The sequence below is a fragment of the Euphorbia lathyris genome, chromosome 2, assembly GCF_963576675.1.
Source record: "Euphorbia lathyris chromosome 2, ddEupLath1.1, whole genome shotgun sequence".
Lineage (NCBI taxonomy): Eukaryota > Viridiplantae > Streptophyta > Magnoliopsida > Malpighiales > Euphorbiaceae > Euphorbia > Euphorbia lathyris.
In genome coordinates, this window is record NC_088911.1 from 109,621,391 (window position 1) to 109,646,041 (window position 24,651).

The window sequence follows — 24,651 nt, forward strand, 5'->3', positions numbered from 1 at the left end:
TAGCGTCGAGGATTCGTTTGCTCATTTTTCTACGTGAAAGACAGTGAGTCTTATTTTGAGCGCACGGTAACCTTTCGGCTAGCAACAATTCGTTGTTTTTCCCAATCCACGGGATATATCATCTTAGTGTGGTTATAGAAAATCAACATTTCGTTGAATCGCATGCTTATTCAAAGCGAGGACATCACCGTTCTCTTTCCTTTAGGCACGATTTAAGCAAACACGTACATCGGGCCATATTTCTTGCAGTTTTGGTAACGGTCGAAATGATCGAGTCGTTAGTCAAAACCCGCAGTCTCGTCCATATGGCGCAATTATATGGTTTGGCTTAATTCGGCTTCGAGATTTTAAATGGTGTATACACTCGTCCGAGGCACGTATTCAACGACATTGGTTTATTTCCTTTAACTACCCTCGGTATTGATATATATCGTAGACTCGGAATGATTTTGGTCGTTTAGTTTATTTTTCTTTTCTTTTGTTTTCCTAGTCACCTTTGCGGACACATCCATTTCTCTTAAGAACGACACGAGGCATAACGTAAAAGCTCGTCTTTTATTCGGAAGGGACGGGCTACTTGTGTGAAACTTTTCACGTTACGACAGGGTCATTCAAGACAGAAATGTTCTTTGTTTTCGTTTCGTCATGAGCTCGTTTTATCCCAATTTATTTAACGAATGTGAATAACGGCTACTGTTAATACAGTCTTTTGCATCGAGATGTAATTATCCTTAATACCAAACCGATTCATACTAATACGTGCTTACGTCATAACGCATTTCCTGAACACGTGCCTTCGTCGGGACACTGAAAGGGACAAGGCGGGTCACACATGTTCATTCATATGAGATGACTAAGTCGTCTTTAGTTCAAATCATTTCGATGTTTCAGGGTAATTAGTATGTCGATTCATGAGCATATATTAACGCATCGTCTCATTTTCTTTACATAACTTAGGATTAGACACGTATCATGGCGGTTTGAAAACACGAACTGATTCATTTATCACATCAAAAATGGTAATGGGTAATCCTATGGCAACTTCTAAGGCTACTATATGCTGACACGGCTGACCGCGGGACCTCACAGGACCGCACAGATTCGCCCCTAACGAATGGATGGGGACCCTCTGGCGCCTTACTGTAAGGGGGAACTTACGCTAGCCTCTTTCGAGCGACGAATGGACTCTCGCTAGAGGTTTCACGGAAATTACCCAAAGGGTTTGCAATAATGCACATGTATGCATACGAAAAGAAGTAAAACGATCCGTCCCCGTTAAGGGCTTAGTGCACGCCTTCCGGAATCAAATTTCTCGCTTCCCCAGCAGAGTCGCCACTTGTTAGACGAGGTGCCGCGGCCTAATCTCCCGGGCGGACCGGGGGGTGGACAACCTCATGGCGATGTAAGCGGTGATTGGCGCCGAAAGCAACCAATCGTGGAATCAAGCTGCTCGGCAGGACCGGAGCTCGGAGATATGGAAGAGTCGCCACCCACGAATGGGAAAATGAACATCGATCCCTTGCGGGAGACCGGTGTGGGTTCGAGAAACTTAGGTACGAGCCGAAAAGGCTAGCTCCTTTCCGGAGAAAGGCTACTAGGCACCCCGACATCGCCCGGTTATGAACCACCGGCCTCCTACTCAGCATGTTAGGCGATAACGGACTAATCGTATACTTCTTTAAGTTTAAAATTCATTTGAAACCCTTTTCTTTCTCTTTTCGGAAACCGTTTTGAGCATATGATATTGAAAAGCCATATCAGTAGAGAATCACCCATTTATGTTTATACATACACAGAGAGGGGGAAGAAAGAAGTGATTTATTTACAACCGAATTTAAAGGTTATGTTGTGTGTCTATTCTACACTAACTTATTTCCCCAAAACGGATTTATTTACATGGTTCGCACCTTAATCGCCGTTGGAACGATTAGGGTGCGTTTCAAAACCCCGTTTGATGAAGTTCACTCGAATCGCCGTTGGAACGACTCGAATATTTGAAAACGTTTGAGATAAAAACCTTTAATGAGAAAACGTGGTTAAACATACAAGTCAATTTTACTTTGTACAAATTCTTTAAGGAAATGGTTCAAAACTCTATTATTTGCCAAGAAAACGATTTTAATTACAATGTTCGCTTAATCCGTCGTTGGAACGGGCTAAGGTTTTAAAACGTGATATTTTGAAGACGGTTTGAAATATTAACAAGAATGCCTCTATTTATTTACATTACAAAAAAACATTAGTTTAAATAATTAGGTTGAAAACTCTCTTTTTGTGATTTATTTTCCCCACTTATTTAATGGACTCTCTACCTATTATAATTACATTAATAAACCCCTTTAAACCTCCTTCCATACTCAAACAAAGCCCACTTGAAATATGGACATAAGATTAAGCCCAAAAGAATAAAGAAAGTAATTTATACATACATATATACATTTAAATCAAAAATAGAATATGAAAATAAAAGCTAATACAAAATGAACTATATGTATATAAAAAGAATAAGTACAATATATATATACTTTAAAAATATGAAAATAGTAAATAAATCCTATAACTAAGGAAATAATTCTTAACCAAAAATAGTTTTATTCAATAATCACTAAAATAACCCAAATGTTTCAAAACTATACATATACATAACTAATATAGTTTTAAATACCACAAATAGCATATGCTAATATATATTAATTATTTCCCCCAAAATACCAAATAACTAACACTTAAAATATAACCCAAATTAATAAAAAAAAATACATATATATACTTATGTTTATATTGTGAAATGAGATAAATAATAATATACACATATTCTAAAGTAATCATGTATGCTAAAATTCTAAAATAATTTGAAAAGAATATATTACATAATTATATATATATATACTAAGGATTAAAAGTCTAAAAGTTAAGAAAAAGGGACCGAAATGGCATTTTTTACATTTTGGCAGATTTACCGACGGAAAATCCGTCGGTAAACAGTATTTACTGACAGAATTGGCAAATTACAGAAGCACTCCAATATTTTTCAGATTTATTCAAAAGCTTTAAATTAAATCTAATTCAATCGTTTTGGACTTCCGAACTACCAAAAATGGATCCTAGTCGAAAACGGAAGTTCCTAAAACGATGTTTTTATTTTAAAACGTTATTTGGAAACATCTTTCAAATTAAAAACTTATAATTACAATGTTTTCGATACCCGAACTACCTTTTTATCGGATCACGGTTCGTATTGGGATATCAAAACGAGGTTTTTATTTTAAAACAAAACCGAATTTTATTTAACACGAAACGAAAATTAAATAAATACGCTAACTAAATAAAACGTGACAAAATAAATAAATGACTAAAGGAATAAAAACTATAGCATAAAAAATAAATAGAAGGAGAGAAATAAATTAAATAAAATAAAGAGTCTAGTCCTCGGATAATACCTTTAAATTCGGTATCTGACAGTCGAAGCCGATTGATTCCACGAACCGCGAGCTTCCGTTTTTTAATGAAAATTTAGTAAAAATTGAACTTAGGAAATTTAGAGATTTTCAATTTTTAGGAAAAAAAATGTTTTTTTCCAAAAAAATCCACTTCCTCTCTCTAGAAAAATATCTAGTGTGAGAAAGCTCTCCTCAAAATCCTCCCTCTTTTTTGCCTTAGGATCTGTGCCCTTATATAGGGAAACGGGTCCCGGAACTTTGGGCGACGCCCAAATAAAATTGGGCGTCGCCCAAAGTTGTTGGGCGGCCGCCCAAGGCATGTTGGGCGGCCGCCCAACACTAAGTTGGGCTACCGCCCAACATTGTTGGGCGGCCGCCCAACGGCGTTGGGCGAGCGCCCAACACTAAGTTGGGCTACCGCCCAACATTGTTGGGCGGCCGCCCAACGGCGTTGGGCGAGCGCCCAACGCAACGTTGGGGCGCCCGCGCCCAACCATCGTTGGGCGTTCGCCCGACGTGGTTGGGCGCTCGCCCGACGACCTTCGGGGCGCGCCTCGCGCCGTCGGGCACGCGCACCCCGCGGACGCCGAGCGCGCGTTTTGCGCCGTCGGACGCTCACACATCGCGACCGCCAAACGCGCGCTTCGCGCCACCGGGCTCGCACGCTCAATGGCCCACGAGAGCGCGCACCGTGCCACCAGACCCGGGCATTGTTCGGACGTCAGGGGCGTGCCACTCGCGATGCGTCCGACGGACGCCGAGCGCACGTCCCGTGCCGCCAAACGGGCGTTCGACCATTGTCGTCCGCGTGCAGGATGCCGCTAAGCACCCGTGCCCTGCCGTTAATTTTCTTTGCTTATTATTCTTTATATTTTTTCAAAAACTTCCGGAACCAATCGCTTCAACTGTCTTGTTTTCAGGTTTTCGTCACAGGTCCTCCGACTCGGTGTCTACACTGATCTTCCTTACCTTTGCTGCCACGGCGAAACGGGAGAGGAAAAGGTCTTTTAGAAGGTCGAATGAGTCAATTGATTCTGGAGCGAGTCCTCGATACCACTCTTGGGCACTTGAAGAGAGTGTGGTCGGAAAAACTTTGCACATGATGTCCTCGTCCTTTGAGTACAAGTTGATGGTACTCATGAAAGACGCCACGTGGTTGTTTGGGTCCTCGGTTCCCGAATACTGCGATAGCCGCGGAGCCTTCCAGTCTCGTGGGAACCTTGTCTCGATGATCCTTTGTACTAGTGGTGTTTTACTAGAGGTGATGCTTCCTCCCATGACGCCCCCGAGGGCCCTCTTGTCAAGAAAACGCTGGATCTTTAGTTCCAACATGTCTTCATTGCCTGCGGCCGCTGCCTCATCGCGTCGCACCCCGCTCTCTCCGGCCGTGGCAGCTCCGGTGCCCCTCCCTACGAGGACCCCGGGTCCTGCGGGATCTCCTGGCAGTGCCCCCTCTCTTTGTATTTCCACTGCTTCTTTAAGATACTGCCAGATTTTGGCGTTCTCCTCCTGCAAGCTTCTCTGTTGGTCTATGATCTTCATCTGAGCCACCGTATGAATAGCCTGGGTGGTCTGAAAACCTTGTATCGCACTGAGGAGCTGTGTGGTATTGTAAGTCTCTTCTTCTTTAGGGCTCACCTCCTCCATCAGTGGTCCCAAGTTTCTGGGGGAAATTGGAATGGTCGGAACGGAACGCTCGATGTTAGTCATGGAGCTAGTTGCTCCTACTTCCGGCGCTAGCGTCGGAACAGAGTCAGTTGGGGTTTGCATTTCGTTTGAAGCTCCGAGGTCACTTGCAGTCCACGCTCACCGCACCAAATAATCTGGAAATGCGGAACAGTGATCTAGGGCTTCGTCGGGAAGGTCTGGCTTCTTCGGGGGTCGTCTTTGCGCGGGGAACGGTCCCTGCGAAAACTCCAACGATCAAGACAGTTAGAGGTTCAAGAGTGTATTCTAATCAAATGAGAGTGAGGTAGTAAAAATAGTTACCCGATCCCCTTTCCTTCCTTCATTGGTATATTTATAGTCGATTGTCTTGGGCCTGTGGGCCTTCTGTTGTCCTGGCCCTTTCGTTGGTCGGGCATCGCTGGGCCTCTTGGGCCTAAGTGATATTCCGAATCAATAATTATTTACAGAGAAATTTTCAACAATTGAAATCTCAATAATTATTGTATTATAATTAAAATTAGTTTTGAATTTTATATAAAAAAAAAAGACTAAAACATTTGTGGATCAGAGGCCCTCCCAAATGGGCACTAGGCGGCCGCCTATGCGGCCTCCCCTGGAGCCGCTTGTGTTTGTGAATCAGTTATTTCCTCCTCTCGACTAATTTCGGCATGAATGGTAATACGAAACTCGTGGTTGAAGTGGGCAAATTGTAGCTTAAGGAAAATGTTTTGTGCATGCCTTACAATTCCCTTTCTCTGATAGGGATAAGATAATACATTTTACTATTTTAACCTTATTTAAACTACATAATATTAATTTGATGGATAAGATGAACTTTTCTATCCTATTAAAATCACATGAGCTTATCCCACCTCCTTATATCATCCCCCTCTTGGATATAGGATTTGAGGGATAAGAGGCTTATCCCTCATCTGTCTCACTCTTCTGTCTCCTAAACAAACACGGGATAAATTATCTCGTGTTTTTTTATCCCTATCCCACTTCCTATATCCCTCCTAACAAACATCCCGTAAGGTTGAAAAGTATCATGTAATTTCAGTTCCCTTTGTAATTTTGGTATATCAATAAGAATGCTTATGTTCTATATGCTCATTTTCTTTTTCGGATTGATGTTATGTCTAACAAGACAAGGTAATTGACTCTTAACTAAAAGGGGTTCTGTCTTGTTGAGATTCTTGCCAATATAAAATATATGAAGTTTAGTCATAAATAGGATCTTATTTTCTCATATAAAGGCTTTAGATTTTTCGAGGTATGTATTACATCACATGATTACTCATGGCGAATACAGGATTAGTCGGTGAGAGGATCGATTTTGTACATGCATGTCTAATTAAGTTGGGTAGTCAAGAATCGATTTTTAAGTATCAATGTAAAAAATTTCAAAATTAAGCTAGATTGTATCTAAAATTGTTAACATGTAAAAAAATTTATGTTCAATACAAAAAATTGGATTTAGGGGGGAGAGCCTAACAGACAAAAAAAAATAGAAGTTTGGATTTGAGAAGGTCTAATAGAGAAAAAAAAAATTAGAAATTTGGATTTAGGGGGACCTAAGAGGCAAAAAAAAAAAAAAAAGTTTAGAAATTTGGATTTAGGAATAATCTAACATTTTTCGGGCCATCTTGGGAGTGCTAAACCAGCACACCACTAATATTCCTTGGAGACGGGGGCTCGGAATCGCCCCTGATCAGGCCAATTTATCAAATACTCAATCAAAGTTCTAGGTCAAATGCCCAATTTATCAAATACTTAATCAAAGTTTAATCAAATCGCCAAATTTAACATCTAATTCTTAAATTTTGTGAAAACAGGAAGCGTAACTATCCTTAGTCATGGTGGTTCCGGCAGCTGGAGGAGCCCGGGCCCCTCTTATATACGCCCCGCATGATTGTAATGGTATTCTTATTATTCAAATTATCATTTCTTAAACATTCATTAACTTAAGTATCAAAGTGTTTTTTACCGAAATCGACATCTCTCTTTGTTTTGCAGCTTAATCCCGATTTTCTCTGTTAGAACCTCTGATTCAACTAGATAAATTTTCTACAAAGTTATCAGTATTGTATATCTAGATTGGATTTTATGTTATTGAATGTTTTCGGTAAACAAAAAAGATAATCGATATTTCTCTAAGAGGATGTTTGGTTGGATAAATTTATAGCCGGGAATGAAAATGACAACAATTGATTTACTTTTTTTTAATATTTAATTTTACCATTTTAATGTAGGAATTAGACCTGGCAATTATCATGTTCATGTCGTATCATTTTTTAGTTCGTGTTACAAAGAATAAACTCAAACCCAACCCAAAAAATTTTGTGTCACAATCGTGTTAACCTGTTTGGATTAGTATCAATTTCTTGTCGTATTTTCGGTTACATGTAATTTTGTTTTACATATATATTAATGATAACTTTTAAAAATATAAGAAGATGTTGTACTATTTTTTTAAATACTTTATGTCATTTCTATATTAGTATGTTAACAATAATTATCGAAAAATGTGTTAATATCATATTAGAGGGTCATGTAATTTATTTATAACAATTTAGGAGGTTCGAATCATATTTGCAAATAATAATTATAATTTTATTATCTTTATTAATAAAGTGACATATAAAAACACGAAAGAATATAACAATAATTTTAAATATTCATATTGTTTCATATCATTTTCGGGTTAGCATATCAACCCTAACCCAACTCCAAAAACTGCGTGTCAGTTTCATGTCAACTAAAAATTACACATTATCTCATTACGTATCGATTTGATTTTGATTGCCTTGTTAAAGTTAATCCAAAAAACTGATTCCATGTTTTTTTTTTGTAGAGAGCCCACGTTATGTGTATATTATAGAAGCGAACTTGTTTCCAATGATCTGCCTGCAAGTATCTCAAACAATTTTTATATATAATACAATAATATATTTATCCTATGATTCTTTTTCAAACAATTCAAATATATAATATATTATAATTATTTATTCATATATATATCTGATATATTATTATATTATCTAATGAGTTTTTTTTATTAAAGGCTACGTAAATTTTGATTTTTTCTCATTTTAATTCTGAACCAGTTACGAAATTTGAACTAAACACCTCTTTAAAATAATTAAATTTCAATTCACACACACAAAAAAAAATACATAGTTATTTAGATTCTGCTTTTGTAGCATTCAGATTCGAATTCCAATTCCAATTTCAATATTTGAAGCAAATACTTCCGAAAAAGATCATATATAGAATATTTTGAAAAAAAAAATTGATTTCTATGTTATCCATATATAGAATATTTTGAGTAGAATAGATAGAAATAATTGGAAAGTGGTTCTGAAATAAAAATAAATTGAAACGTAGAAGCAATTGGAATGAGGTTCTGAAATACAAATAAATTGAATATAATGCTTCTACTTTTCAACATCTCCTCCATATACAAGAAAGTAGCAATAAATTGCTAGTTGAGTGTGGTTGATGCCCCCTCCCTCCCTCCCACAATTCAATAAAATACTAACCTAAGGTAAATTATCATTTGGCCCTTAAAGCTATGCCTTTATCAGATTGGACCAGACTTTTAATCCGAGTAAATTTCAATTTTATCAGAAATGTTTTGATAACATATCGTATTTCGATAAAATTTAAATTTACCCCTAAATATAAAATAGTAAATTTTATCTTTAATATTTTTTAAAAAAGATCAATTTATATCATTATCTAACGAAAATTTGAACAAATTAATTTTACCATTATTTAACTGTCACATCAAATTTTTAAAATAAATCTTTCGATAAACTAAAGATTTTGACAAATAACATATAGTAAATATTTTAGATGTTTTTTCTATTAACTTATATATTAGTTGCTGATACTTTTTAATAGGTCATTTGTAACTGGGGTTAGCTAGTAACACAGTAGACAATAATTGATGCGTGAAGGATTTGTTTGATAGTTAAATAACATGTCAAACAATGGCAAATACGGAATTGTTGAGGGGTTAAATTTATAAGTGCATGCATAAAAAAAATTGTTAAATCAAACTTGTTCAAATTTTTATCGTACATATACGTGATATCCTCTGTGTGGATCTATAACCAATTTTTACGTATCAATGTAAAACTTCTCAAAACTAAGCTAGATTTGGACTACAAAAGTAGGATTAAGTCGTTTTGAACAAACTTAGATAATTTTATCGCGTATAATATATTAATCAAGTTGGATTTTGTAATTAAATACAAACCCAATGAATTAATTAACCACTCTGAATAAGGGTAGTTCCAACGACCAGGGGGACTGAAAACCATCTATGCTACGGGTGGTTCCGGCAGCCGGGGCCCTGTCTCCACCCTTGGGATCAAATAATGAAAATCATTCTAGGAGATAAAATTGCTCTTGCTTGGAACATTAGAGGTGAAATTTTACCATTTCGTATGTTAGATGTAAGGGCATATTTGATATTGTTCTTTTTTTTTTGTTATTAGCTTATTAATTGATCGATTTTGATCATATGGACCTTAATGATTATGTAATATTTGGTTATTAACCGTTAGATTTAGGCTTATTAAAATCATAGGGTGGAGATTCAAAACATCCTAAGGTTTAGGGTGGATGTCCAAAGCATCCTAAGGTTTAAATTTAATAACGGTGGATGACCAAATTCATTTGGTCTTTAAGGTCCATGTGAACACTATATTTGATAAAATTGTGATGGGTTGTTACCAGTAGCATGTAAAATGTCCAATATTAATGTATTGTTAAAATCACACTACTGTTGTTAAAATATAAGGAATAAACAGTGTGTTTATTAAAAAATCGTCGGAATTAATAAATTATGGCAAATGGTATATACAACCTTTTGGGTTGTATATAAGTATTACTTATTCACATATAACAATAAAAAAAGAGAATTTTAATTCTAAAATAAATATTTATTTGTATTGGAAATATAACAATCTATTATGAATATATGCATTTAAATATTTAAACATTTAAGTATCAATAAATTTTATGTATTGAAAAACTAAATTAACACTAATAATATGAATTTTTGGGTTTTATTTACAGCCCTAAGAGCATCTCCAACAGTCTCTTAAGTTGGCTCTTAAGTTAAAATTTGAGGAGGGAGAACGAAAATTCATCTCCAACAGCCTCTTAGTGGCTCCTCAAATCACTAAGAGCTTCTTCATCCTCTCTATTAATAGAGAGCCTCTCTCCACCTCTTAGTGCCTCCTAACTTTATTTTTTATTAATAATTTATTATTGATGTGTCACTCTCCTCACACTATTGGTAATGTAACAATAAAGAATAATCTTAATAATAAAATAATAAATAATGAGTGAATATAAGGAGCATTGTTGGAGATGATATATCTTAGTCACTCTTAAATCATTAAGAGTCAATTATTTATATTATTTTTAGAGATCTCACTAAAAGTCTCTTGGAGATGCTCTAAGGACTGTAAATATCGGAACCCATAAATTATTTACTGAAATAAATAGTAGTAAGGTTAATTTAGACGGATGGAAAGACAGGCGGGCGGGAATCATGTGAATGAAATAAGAAGATTCCTTAGCAGAGATTAAGGGATTAAAGATGGAGAGTGAAAAGGAAGCGATTGAAATTTGAAGTGAACTTCCCTAATCTCATCTTACCCTACAAAATCAGAATACCCTTTCCCTCTTCATTTTGTAAAGATGTCATTCATTCAATAAAAGCCCCCCTCTCATTCGCGTATGTATCAAGGTAACAAATTGGCTCCATCTTTCATGGGTTTTGTGGGCCTCCATTTTCCAATCACTATTTTTTTTATCACTTCAAATAAATTAATAAAGTCTCACCAAAAAAAGTATACATTAATTTATCAAAAATAATAAAACCTAATAATTCTATTACATTGTCAAAACAAATTAATGCAAGAAAAAAAATTTAGAATGGATTGGAATGAAATAGCCTCAACCCTTCATCAGATTTTTAAGCAATTTGTAAAATAGAGGAGTTCCACATAAGCACTTTAAAGCTCAAGTTAATATGATATACTCAGATTTGAGGAGTAAAGTAAAAAGTGCAAGCTATGGTTTTAAGCATACTTTTGTGATTTTCATGTCCCCTTTTTATATAGGCAATATAATCTTTTTGTAATAGTTTTCTGTTAGCTCATTTACACATGTGAAGATGTTATCAGGACACACGTTCTTTTTTCAAAACACACCTTAATGTGTGAGGGCACCCTGATATTTTGAGTCAACAAGACACAGACACTTCCTGAGCTTAATCGAGAGATGTATGCCTTTTTAGGAGCGTATTCTGTCGACTCTTCTGAGAGTCACCTTATGGACTTTAAGTCGAAGTCTGATAGTAATTTTATCAAATTAGGTTGTTTTCAAAAGCCCTCCCTCTCCCTTAGTGGGTATGATGATGTCTTTTAAGGCTAAGCGTTTGTTCGTTTACCTTATTTATGACGGTTTTAATCTAGAGGAGGCATGACCTTGGACTACGTGGATATATGCTTGATTTTCAATGATGTATAAGCAACTCTGCTTATCCTCACTCTTCTAAAAAAAAGTACCTTTTTGTTTATCGTTTCTTGCATTTTCTTTTTGCTCATGTATTCATATATTTTATTGTCTGTATTCATCTCTACTTTTACGGATTCTCCTCTAGTATTTGACATTCCTAGTTCTTCTTCCTCTCGTGAGGGTTTTTCAGGAAAGAATGTTGTCTATGTGAAAGAAATTGTAAAGTTCATCGTTTTGAGGAAGAAGAAATCTCAAAATTCAGGTGCTCAACTCGACGCCATTTCCATAGAAAATTTATTTTCATCTACCATCTTTTTTCAATTTCGAGTTGGATTCCTCTGGCTTTATAGGATAGAATTTGAACATTATCGAGGCGGGTCATAATCTTCAGTTTCGATTTCTTTTACCATTTACATTGATCAAGTTCACCTAGGGTTTATTTATACTCTTCATATCACCCTCCCTCTGATTTTGAGAGAGTTTCGGATGTCGCCTACTGAAATTCATATGTTATCTTGGATGGATTTGATTTGCTTATATTGGTTTTATACACAAGGTTTTTCTTGACTCCTCGCATTTTTAATCATTTCTACAACCACTCCGCTACTTCAGAGAAGTCCATACCAATTTTTTTACTATCTTCGCTCTTCTTATCTGAGCCATCCGATACGACAAGGCTTCGGTTCCAAAATCTTCGAAACAATGTTATTTTTTATGTTAACATTATGTTTCCTTTTGATTTCTCGATCACTTGTCACCTGAGGAGGGCCTATATGCCACGTGCCCTTTCTTTTGATGTACTAGGGTATGTGACTCGGTTATTGGAGTTACCATAAGGTGCTTAGACTTGCTCCAAGAACTTAAAAGATTATTTTTCTCATCTTCATTTGATTAAAAAGGAGAATGTATGATTTTATCCTTATTTTTCAATTGTTGTGCTTGTATTAGGTATCTATCATGCTTGTTGCCTCCATTTACCATATGGACATGTGCTTATAAAACATGTTTGCTTGTTTGTTCATATGCTTTTCTTTTCTCAGAATTACTTTTTCTTTTTCGTAGCTCTAGGAGTCGATATGTTAATAGGGAGGCAGTTTGTACGTCCTTCGGCTCTCCCATTGTCTACTCCTCCCTAATATAGTCGAATATCTGAAAATGATGTGATGGTAGTCAAGTTGCCTCATCAGGCTCTTGTCAGATCCTCCGTGGTAAAATAATTTTTACTTTTATCCATTTTTTTTCCTTTATCATTGTGCCTCTTGTTCTTACCCCATCTTTTTCTGTGCAGCTAATCCCTCCTCTTACTGTAATCTCTCCTGTTGAGAGCTTCGTTTGTCTCTATTCCATTCTTTTATGGGATCATCAAGAGGAGGACAGTAGGTTTGAATGAATGATGGCTTTTTTTGCTAAAATATCTACTAGTGTGAAGGGACTCTTTAGAGCCAAGGATTCCCACATTCATGAACAAGAAAATGTGGTTGTGATTTTTAGAGACGCCCTTTGTTTAAGAACTTGTGCCCGTGGTGAACATGTATCTACTCTCGATCTGGCTGATGGCACCTCTGCTTCTAGAGCCTGAGGGATGTGAGGATCTTGGTGCCCTCGCTCAAATTCTATTAGTTCTCATATAATAATATACATTTTCTCTTTTATATATATATATAATTTGTGAGATTTCTACTTTGCTTTCACTTTGATTCCTTGCTATCCATTCCTAGACTTTATCTAGTTATGCATAAATCCATTTACTTCCAACGAGGAAGTCAACATTTTTATTTATGCTTTTCTAACTCGTAATTTCTATACGCAACTAGAAGAACATAAAAATCGGTATACAAATCCTTGCTAGAGCATTCCATTCAAAATTTCTGAGATTAAAACATTCTTGATTTTTAAATCAAATGTATTTTTGTACCATCTTTACTTTGATCTCTTCTATGCTCAAGCGGTGTCCCTAGCATGAATTTGATTTTTATGTTATCTCTATCTCTTCATCCTTCGAATTTCTCACATTTTCTTCTAATGTATATAGAGACGCCATATAGGTTTCTTGCGTTATCCTCTAACTTCCCCTAGGATTGGTCATATCTTTCTCTGTTGGGATTTGCAGAGTTAGACGTCAAATTGATATCATCACTTCATATTTTTATGGGAATTGTCTTTCTATGATAATGTTGTATGCTGATGAGTTTTCCATTATTCTGAATTTACAATCACCTTTCCATTTGATTTCATTGTCTCCAAACAAGCCACCTAACGCCAATTGGCTCATTATAAGGGTTGTATGCTCAATTAAGCCCACCAGTGGTGTATACGCTAGCTCCACCCTAGCCAAGTCTGTTTGCAACTTCATAAATACATTCTTGGTGATTACTTTTATTGAGCTTCCTATATCCACCAGTGTCATTTTTTGGTCCCTTGTAGGGTTGCAAGTATAGTTCCAAGGGGGGGTTAGGAACTATTTAAACTTTTTCGCAATTAGGGCAGACTTCTTTTTCTAAGGAAAAAGGTTTTAACAACGGCGCTGAGTAAACAACAAGATACTGGCTTAGTCAACTGGTGACTAGGTCAGTTTCTTAGCTTGATTCAGGAGATAGCACTTAGAGTCTATTCCTGAGCTCAGATGTTCAACACGCACAACTCAACTTGACCTCTTTACTTGGTCAGTTTTTGGTTATTTTAAGCAAGCAATATATATAAGGAGTTAAAGGTAAGAAATACTTTACTCAGCAGATTTATCCAGGTTCGGCTTCTTCTAAGCCTACGTCCTGTCCCCGGAACACGTTCCGAGATTTCGAATCCTCTACTGAGCTCTTTAAAGGTAGAGCCTCAAACCTTTTACAATCTTAGCAACTGAGTATAACAAGAGTACCTTCCTCTATACCTCTACTCAATCCTAATCTCTCGCTGAGTACTATAACCGAGTACTCAGCCTCTCCTTTCTATCTCTAGAAATGATAAGTGTTTGTCCTATACAATGATTTGCTAAGACACTTTAGACGATTGAAATAATCACTCTAGACTTTTACACAAATATATGAATTGTAGTGTAAGATTGCTTTGCTTCTTTGCTTGCAGAACTTGTGTAGAAATTTGGTCAGCGTAATGGCTTGATCAAGTTCTGTAAGTTGAAAGCTTCTGATGGCACTATTTATAGAGACGTCTGGGCATCGGTCATTTCGAATTTCGAAATAACCATTGGAGGGAAACGGCTGCCTGTCGTTGTCATCCTGACTTGCTCAGAGCTCTCGGCCAATCAGATTTACGTATCTTCTGTCCTCGGTCAGCTTTTGGTCAGCTCGGCAGAGTGTCTCTCCATTTGTGGTAATGTCAACTAGACAGCATACTGTGTCATCTGAACTTTACCCAAAGAGGAAATACTTTGTCTGGAAGTTTTCCTTAGCCAGCTGCTGTCTTGTACGTTTGTCGAATCTACTCAGCAGCTTCATCTTGAAGTTGTTCCCGAAGGTCTTCTAGATCCTTCTGTTGCTGAGTTGCGTTTTGTCCAAAGCGACAACGTTTTGACAAACGCGGGCCGAGTTGTACTGAGTTGTTTGACTTGGGCTTTGACACTTGTATTGGGCTTGGGCCTTTTAATTCTTGTGTCTTATAAACAATTTAACTCAACATTGAACAAACACATTAGTAGAATAAATCAAAGCATTTAAACTTAGTGTGTTTAGAATATGTATTTCAATTATACTTAAACAATTTTGTCAAATCAAAATTATGTGGAAAGGTCTTTCAACAAACTCCCCCATTTTGATGTTGGCAAAACTATTCAGCGAGGAACTCAGTATTGAGCTCCCCCATGATAGTTGACCTATTATAACTTAGCAAACTCCCCCGTAAGGGTTGAGCTACTGACTTAGTTTTACTCTAAACATTTAAAGGTCTAATCGAGTAAGTCTAAGGTCAGTTTTTAGATATAGGTCAGCTTATTCAACATATTCTATTTACTCAGTATTAAGCGGAAGGTTTAATCATATAGAGTGCGCTGAGTAATTTGTTGTTCAATGAGTTCTTAACAGACAATGTTTTATAAACATATAAGTCAAAGTTAATCATATTATAAGCATAGGATTAGTTTGAAGATACTTTAATAACTTAATACTTGGCATCAGATAAAATAATTCATAACTCATATAATGAACGATGCAAGTAATTATATAAGTAGTCAGTGCATTAGAAATAACAGAAATAGGTACAAAGGATAAAAAAACGTTCTAGCCTATCTCTATTTCTTTTTCTTTTGTTGAGACTGACTACGCTCATGCTGAGCTCTAGCTGCTTGTTCTTTCTCTCCCGTTTTGTCAGCATCAGGAGGAGGAAGTCTGAAGGCATCAGTTAAGACAGCACGAGTCAGTTCTTGGGACAGCTCCTTAAGTTTCTCAGCGCTTTCATTGACGCCGTCAAAAATTGCAACTCCATCAGTGGATACCTCTTCAGGTATGTTGAGTTCAGCAGCACTGATTATGTTGACGTTAAACGCCTGATCTTTGCCTTGTCAGATGAGTGCTTCAGTAAGACCAGCAAAGACTTGGTGAAAAGTCTTTAGAAGGGCTGTGTCGTAATACTGACGTTGAATATTGGTATGACGAATGTGGTTGAAGGTTTGTCGTGTGATAGACAACATCTCATTCTGTTTCATTGAGTCAGTATCCATCTCTTGCTTATTCAGATTCAGCAAGCGAATAGCCTCACCAATTTGCTCCACTGAGCACTGATTGTAAGAGACCATTTGCTCATTGGTCTTAAGTTGCTCGGTGTGAAGCTGAGCAAAGAGCATCTTGACTTCAGATGAAGTGGCATAGTCGGGGTTCACAGGTGACAAGTTCTGAACTTGTTGTTGTAAAGAGTTCAAGTGTTGCACAGTTGTCAGCTGGATCTCAGCCAGCTTGGCGATTGAATCCTGCTTAGCTTGCTGTGCTTGAAAAGAAATGATGACGTTCAGCAGGTCCTTGAGTCCATTAACTTCGTTGAGAAGCTGAGTGACCTGGGAGAGCTGAGTAGTCTCAATAGATGAAGACCCAGCAGCAGGAGGAGTGGATTGTTGAAGGTCTCTAATCAACGCTTGCACTGAGTCAATTATCCTTTTGCCGGACTCAGTGGCATTCATATAGCTTTGAGAGCCTGCAGGGACATCAGTATGACCGGAAGGAAGAGGAGTGAAAGGAGTGACATGGTCAGTGACTGGAAGTGTTGTACCAATCTGCACTTGAGGTTCTGGGATAGTTGATTGATCGGCAGGGATGTTAATAGGAGAAGTAGAAATGTGAATACTGTCTGTGCTGACGGGGGCGGATATGTTTGAAGTCAGCAGCATGCTTGAAGAAATAGCATTGACAGTAATCGCCTCAACCTGACTTGTTGAGGTGGTAGAAGCATTTTGGTCGGCATGTTCCTGTTGAGAAGAAACAGAGGCTTTGCTTTTCTAAGGACGCCGATGCAGTAGAAGTGGGTTGGCATTTGAAAAATTTGATCTTAACTGTGGAGGGGTCCTTGGTTGGCTTTGAAATAACAAAGTCAGGAAGAGTTGGTGGTGGCACAAGAGGTTCACTGACAGTCTTCTCACTGGCCTTAACCAATTTTCTTCTTCTACGTGGTGGAGTGTTACCGTGAATAGCATCTCCTGAGTGAGAAGGAGAAGATTCTTGTTGCTCATCATTAGGTTGGTCAGTTTGCACTTGGACTTGATCAACATTGTGTTTGTCAAGTACTTGCTCTTCTCCAGCAGCCAACACAGTATTGACATGCTTAGTCTTATGTTCACTGGCTGTCTCCTCAGAGTCCTCAGCGTCATCCTGACTGCTGGCCTCTTCTTCTTCTTCTTCTGTACTGTCACCATCGAGTTCTTCCTCAACTTGTGCAATGAACTGATCGTCCAAATGCACCTCATGTTCGTCATGCTCAGCTACTGTACCTTGACACTGGGTGAAGTGAGAGTCACCAGGTACAACAAAGTCTGTAGGTATGGCCTTGAGGGGAGTCAATGTAGAAGGCTTCTGCTTCTTCTGAGGTTGCTCAGTAGTTTCCTCAGTTCCAGGCTCACCTTGCCTGCTTCGTTTCTCAGCTGACTTACCAGCTGACTTCTGCCTTTTAGCTGGAGACTCAACATCTTTGGAAGGAGTCTCAGCAACTTTTCTTTTCCGAGAAGCTGGGGCATTAGTCCTTCTTCCTTTCTTTGGGACAGCAGTTCCCTCAGCTTGCTGTTCAGTAGTCGTAGCAGCAACAGCTGCTTTACCTTTCTTCAAAGGCTGTCCAAACTTCAATGCTCTCAGCGAAGCCGCTGTGATCTCCGATCCTCTAGCTGTTTCTTCATCGGTCAGGTCTACCTGATGATCAATGAGGATCCTGGTGACGAGCGATCCTAGCCTCAGCGTACCAGTACTTCGTAGGAAACCAGCGACAAGAAAGACTGGCATATTGATTGGTGTGTACGTCAGCATATGCCATATAAAGCATTGCTCGAAGTTCGTTGCTGAGGTAGTGCAGTTGATCTTCGGATAGATGAAATAGGTCAGTAGGTAATGAGCCATCTTCTGGTGCTGACCCATAGATGAAGCAGAGACTTCTCCTGAGTGGCCCTCAGGTTTGCAGAAGTTGACCTCGTACCCAGTGCCATCCTGATCTCCTGATCTCCTTAGCCTTGTTCCCTCAGTTTTTAACTGGAGCAAATTTCCTAGGTAGAGAGGGTTTATGAAGATGGTTTTCTCCTTCACCACGGTTACCAAGTAGTCCTGGTTATCATTGGCAACACGAAGGTTATGGTAAAACTCCTTTACCAGGCCAGGATAAGTATGATCCCTAATGGAAAATAGCCTAGTCCATCCATTCTGTGAAATCCACTCGCAGAAGGGTTGTTCGTTTTGTACGAAGGCTTCAGATACTCATCTTGAGGGCTCAACTTTCCATTCTCGGACGTTTTCAAAAACCTTTGTGTAGGTCCTGACTTTTTCAGGCTTTCCCTTACCGGAGGATTGGCCAGTTTTTCCTTTGCTCGGTGAGGTGACCTTGGTAGGTTCCGGCACAGAGGTTTGCCTGGAAGTGTCATCGGAGCTGGGCTTAGGGTGGCCAGCACCGGAGATGTTGTAGGAAACCTTAGTCATTGTTGAGGATGGGAAAGCTTAGAGGGGTTTTAGAGAGAAAGAATTTCTTTGCCAGAGAGTTCGATAAGCGTAAAGAATAAAAATGGGGAATTACCCATTATTTATAGAGGTGAGGAATGGATATTATCGAATCCATGTGTCAGTTTTGCCTCGGGATTGTGAACCGACAATAATCCTGGCATTTATGACACATTCGGCGTGTACGTCATCCTAGGTGGCTATACGCGTGCTTTTGCAATTATTCTAACGGATATAACACTCAGCGTTTAGAATGCCAAGCGTTTGATATTTTGAGTGGTCAGTATTGCATAAGGGATGATTTCTAAGTTTAAAGCTAGCTTACTCAGTGTGCAAGTTTACTCAGTATTTGCTGTTTAGTTAATTTCAATGAGTACACAGCAAAAACAATCATTCAGCATAGTAATTCACTCAGCATGCATATTCATTTAGTTCAGGAATTTACTGAAGAGGATTAAACATACCAATAGCTTCTCTCAGTATGTTGAACTGCTCACGGGCCAGTGGCTTCGTGAAGATATCCGCAAGTTGTTCGTCCGTTGGGACAAAGGTCAGCTTGATCTCACCTTTGAGTACATGGTCTCTAATGAAGTGATGTCTGATGCTGACATGCTTCATTCTGCTGTGTTGAATTGGGTTCTTTGAAAGATCAATTGCACTTTTGTTGTCACATTTGACTTCAATTGTCTTCGTTTGAACACCATAGTCTTCAAGCTGTTGCTTAATCCATAGGACTTGAGCAACACAATGACCAGCAGCAATGTACTCAGCTTCAGTGGTAGACAAGGCTACTGACGCCTGCTTTTTGCTGAACCAGGATACAAGACAGCTTCCTAAGAAGTGACATCCTCCAGAGGTGCTTTTACGTTCCAGCTTATCCCGTCCATAGTCAGCATCAGTGTATCCGATGAGTGTGAAATCATGAGTATTGGGATACCATAAACCTGCGTTCACTGAGCTTTGCAAATATCTAAGGATTCTTTTTACAGCAATGTAATGAGATTCCTTAGGGTTAGATTGATATCTAGCACAGTAGCATACTGAAAACTGAATGTCCGGTCTACTGGCTGTTAAGTAAAGTAGAGAGCCTATCATACCTCGATATAATTTGTTGTCTACTGACTTGCCATTCTCGTCAGCGCAGAGGACAGTGTCAGTGCCCATAGGAGTGGATATTGGCTTGCAATTTTCCAAGTCATATTTCTTTAATATCTCCTTGGCATATTTGGCTTGACTGATGAAGATGCCATTCTTTCCTTGTTTAATTTGAAGACCGAGGAAGAAGTTGAGTTCTCCCATCATGGACATTTCAAACTCAGTCTGCATTTGTTTGCTAAACTCCTTGCACATTGATTCGTTAGTTGCACCAAATATTATATCATCAACATAAATTTGGGCCAGCAGGGTATCTTTACCTTTTCTCTTAATGAATAAGGTTGTATCAGCTTTGCCCCTGACGTAATTTCTAGTCAGTAGGAAACTGGTCAGCCTCTCATACCAAGCACGTGGTGCTTGCTTGAGGCCGTACAGAGCCTTTTTGAGTTTATAAACATGGTTAGGGAATTTATGGTCCTCAAAACCTGGAGGTTGATTAACATAAACCTCCTCGTTTATAACTCCATTAAGAAATGCACTTTTGACATCCATTTGGAATAATTTAAAGTTCATGTAAGATGCATATGCACATAGAATTCTAATTGCCTCTAGCCTTGCCACTGGGGCAAAGGTCTCACCGTAGTCAATACCTTTTTGCTGACTGTAGCCCTGAGCTACAAGCCTTACTTTGTTCCTGACTACATTCCCTTGTTCATCCATCTTGTTCCTGAAGACCCATCTTGTTCCAATGGTCTTTTGACTCTTTGGATGAGGCACTAGCTCCCATACATCGTTTCTTCTGAATTGATCGAGCTCCTCTTGTATTGCGTTCATCCAGAATTCATCGTACTCAGCTTCAGCAAAATTCTTCGGTTCTTGAACTGAGACGAAAGCAACATTGCTGAGGTACTTCCTGAGTTGATTCCTCGTCATCAGGGTATTCCCAGCAGAATCAAGGATTGCACTTTCTGAGTGCCCTCTTGGGATCCTTATCTCTTTAGGTAGATTCATGTCTTGTGATGTCTGTGTTTCAACAATCTCTGCAAAAGTAGATGGGTCAGTAAAAGTAATCTTAGGTTCACTCTTACTCTTGGTCAGCCTTTTCGTGAATGACTCAGTAGCTGGATCTTGGTCAGCGGTTACTGAGTGTGGATCATCTTCGGTCAGCGGCTGGTATCTACCTGCAGGGTTAGTTTCGTCGAACTCCACATGTACTGACTCTTCTAGAACTTGAGTTCGCTTATTAAAAACTCTGTATGCTTTGCTGTTTGTTGAGTAGCCCAAAAAGATAGCCTCATCAGCTTTTGAGTCAAACTTTGCTAAGCTATCTTTGGTATTTAAAATAAAACATTTACAGCCAAAGGCACGAAAGTTGGGCTTTCGTCCTTTCCAAAGTTCATAGGGGGTTTTCTTTAATATAGGTCTAACTAGAGCCCTATTAAGAATATAACACGCTGTGTTAACAGCCTCTCCCCAAAAATACTTTGGAAGCCTATGCTCATCCAGCATTGTCCTGGCTATTTCAACCAGAGTTCTGTTCTTCCTTTCTACAACCCCATTTTGTTGAGGTGTTCTAGGAGCAGAGAAATTATGGTCAATGCCGCTGGCTTCATAGAATTCAACAAACTTTTGGTTTTTGAATTCTCCACCATTATCGCTACGGATGTGAGCTAATTTTAGGTCTTTATCATTTTCAATTTTTCTAACCAAATTTGAAAATGTCTCAAAGGTTTCATCCTTGCTGGTCAGCAAGATGACCCACGTATACCGAGAGAAGTCATCTACAATGACCAAGGAAAATCTTCTTCCACCCAGACTCAGCGGCTGGACTGGACCAAAGAGATCCAAGTGTAGTAACTCTAACGGACGTTTAGTTGAGACAATATTTTTGCTGTGAAAAGATTGTTTGGTTTGTTTTCCAGCTTGGCAAGTGTGGCATAATTGATCAGGGTATTCCCAGCAGAATCAAGGATTGCACTTTCTGAGTGCCCTCTTGGGATCCTTATCTCTTTAGGTAGATTCATATCTTGTGCTGTCTGTGTTTCAACAATCTCTGCAGAAGTAGATGGGTCAGTAAAAGTAATCTTAGGTTCACTCTTACTTTTGGTCGGCCTTTTCGTGAATGACTCAGTAGCTGGATCTTGGTCAGCGGTTACTGAGTGTGGATCATCTTCGATCAGCGGCTGGTATCTACCTGCAGGGTTAGTTTCGTCGAACTCCACATGTACTGACTCTTCTAGAACTTGAGTTCGCTTATTAAAAACTATGTATGCTTTGCTGTTTGTTGAGTAGCCCAAAAAGATAGCCTCATCAGCTTTTGAGTCAAACTTTGCTAAGCTATCTTTGGTATTTAAAATAAAACATTTACAGCCAAAGGCACGAAAGTATCCAATGTTGGGCTTTCGTCCTTTCCAAAGTTCATAGGGGGTTTTCTTTAATATAGGTCTAACTAGAGCCCTATTAAGAATATAGCACGCTGTGTTAACAGCCTCTCCCCAAAAATACTTTGGAAGCCTATGCTCATCCAGCATTGTCCTGGCTATTTCAACCAGAGTTCTGTTCTTCCTTTCTACAACCCCATTTTGTTGAGGTGTTCTAGGAGCAGAGAAATTGTGGTCAATGCCGCTGGCTTCACAGAATTCAACAAACTTTTGGTTTTTGAATTCTCCACCATTATCGCTACGGATGTGAGCTAATTTTAGGTCTTTATCATTTTCAATTTTTCTAACCAAATTTGAAAATGTCTCAAAGGTTTCATCCTTGCTGGTCAGCAAGATGACCCACGTATACCGAGAGAAGTCATCTACAATGACCAAGGAAAATCTTCTTCCACCCAGACTCAGCGGCTGGACTGGACCAAAGAGATCCAAGTGTAGTAACTCTAACGGACGTTTAGTTGAGACAATATTTTTGCTGTGAAAAGATGGTTTGGTTTGTTTTCCAGCTTGGCAAGTGTGGCATAATTGATCTTTTTCAAATTTAAGTTCAGGCAGTCCCTCAACCAATTGCTTTCTTGCTAGTTTGGCTAGGAGGTCCAGGCTTATATGACCAAGTCTCTTGTGCCATAGCCAGGAATTCTCTTCCTTTGATACTAAGCACACAGTTTTTGAAAACTTTTTCTCTAAGTCTAGCATAAAGACATTATCTATGCGAGGGGCAGTTAAGATTAACTCATTTGTTTTACCCTCGTATATTTTACATCCAGTAGCATCAAATATAACTTTTCTCCCATTGTCACATAGCTGAGCTACGCTGAGTAAGTTATATTTGAGTCCGCTGACTAGGGAGACAGATTCAATAGTAGGATTACCTCTGATGGTTCCTGACCCTACTATCTTACCCTTCTTGTTGTCTCCAAAACTTACACTTCATCCTCGTTTACGCTCAAACGTGATGAACTGAGTTTCATCACCTGTCATATGCCTTGAGCATGCGCTGTCAATATACCACATCTTTGACTTCTCAGCACATCTCAGGCTTACCTGCATTGTAACTAGTTACTTTTAGGTACCCAATTCTTTTTGGGTCCTTGCTTGTTAGGTGCAATAGGTAAAGCATCATATTTTATTTTATGGCGACATACTTGGACAGTATGGCCATTCTTTCCACAGAAGTCACAGCTGACCTTCTGTTTAGGATGTTTCACTGACTTGTCAGCACCCCAGTGCTGAGCGTGCCAGCACACCTTAGTGGTGTGTCCTATCTTCCCACAAAAGTCACATTGGACTTTTCGCTGGGGATTCCATCTCTGCTGAGTACCTTGGTACTGAGTTCTCAGAGGACTGTTTCTTTTATTTGGAACCTTTAGTTGGTTCTGGATAGTTGTGACGTCCTTTCTCAGTTTCTTTGAAACTGATTGGACTTCAGAGACAGACTCATGTATGATCTTCATGTTATCATGCAGAGTTGAATTGTCCTGAAGAAGGAATCTGAGGTCACTCAGTTTGACCTCTTCCACTTCATCACAGCGCCTGCTGAGTGCTCTAACTTTCTTATTAACTTCTTGACAAGTGTGTAGAGATCACTCAGGGCATTAACCATATCGTTTCTGAGCTGGGGAAGAGTAATTACCTCATTTGATTGCTCTTCGTCATCTGATGCGACGGATAGGTCAGCATGCTCAGAGACGCACGGCTCAGCAAGTTCGTCATCCATGAAGCATATCTTCGCTAACTCGGTGGCCTCAGTTTCTGTAGATGAAGACTCATCACTGTCGCTCCATGTAGCCACCATTGCCTTTTTGACGTTCTTCTTGTCTTTCCTCAGTGTGGGGCAGCTTGACTTAATATGGCCGGTTTGATGGCACTCAAAGCATGTAATGGGCTTTGAGCTGTCCTTTTTGTATTTGCTGTCACTTGAGTCAACTTTATACTTATCAAACTTTCTGTAAGGCTTCTTAGAGTATTTGTCATTCTTCCTGAATAGCCTTTTCATCTTCCTTGTGAACATGGCCATCTCCTCATCATCAGTTGAGCTCCCGTCAGTGGAGTCAGCTTTCATGACAAGGGATTTCTTCTTCTTGTCTTCAGATTTTTCCTCCACCTCGAAGTTTTTCATAGATATCTCATGGGTCAGCAACGAGCCGATGAGTTCGTCATATTTGTAGGTGGTTAAATCCTGAGCTTCCTCAACAGTTGTCTTCTTTGCTTGCCAGTCTTTAGGAAGACTCCTGAGTATCTTTTTGACTTGTTCTTCCTCAGTGAAGATTTTCCCAAGTCTCTTGAGCTCATTAATGATGTTGGTGAACCTTGCATTCATGTCTGAAATGCCCTCATCATTCT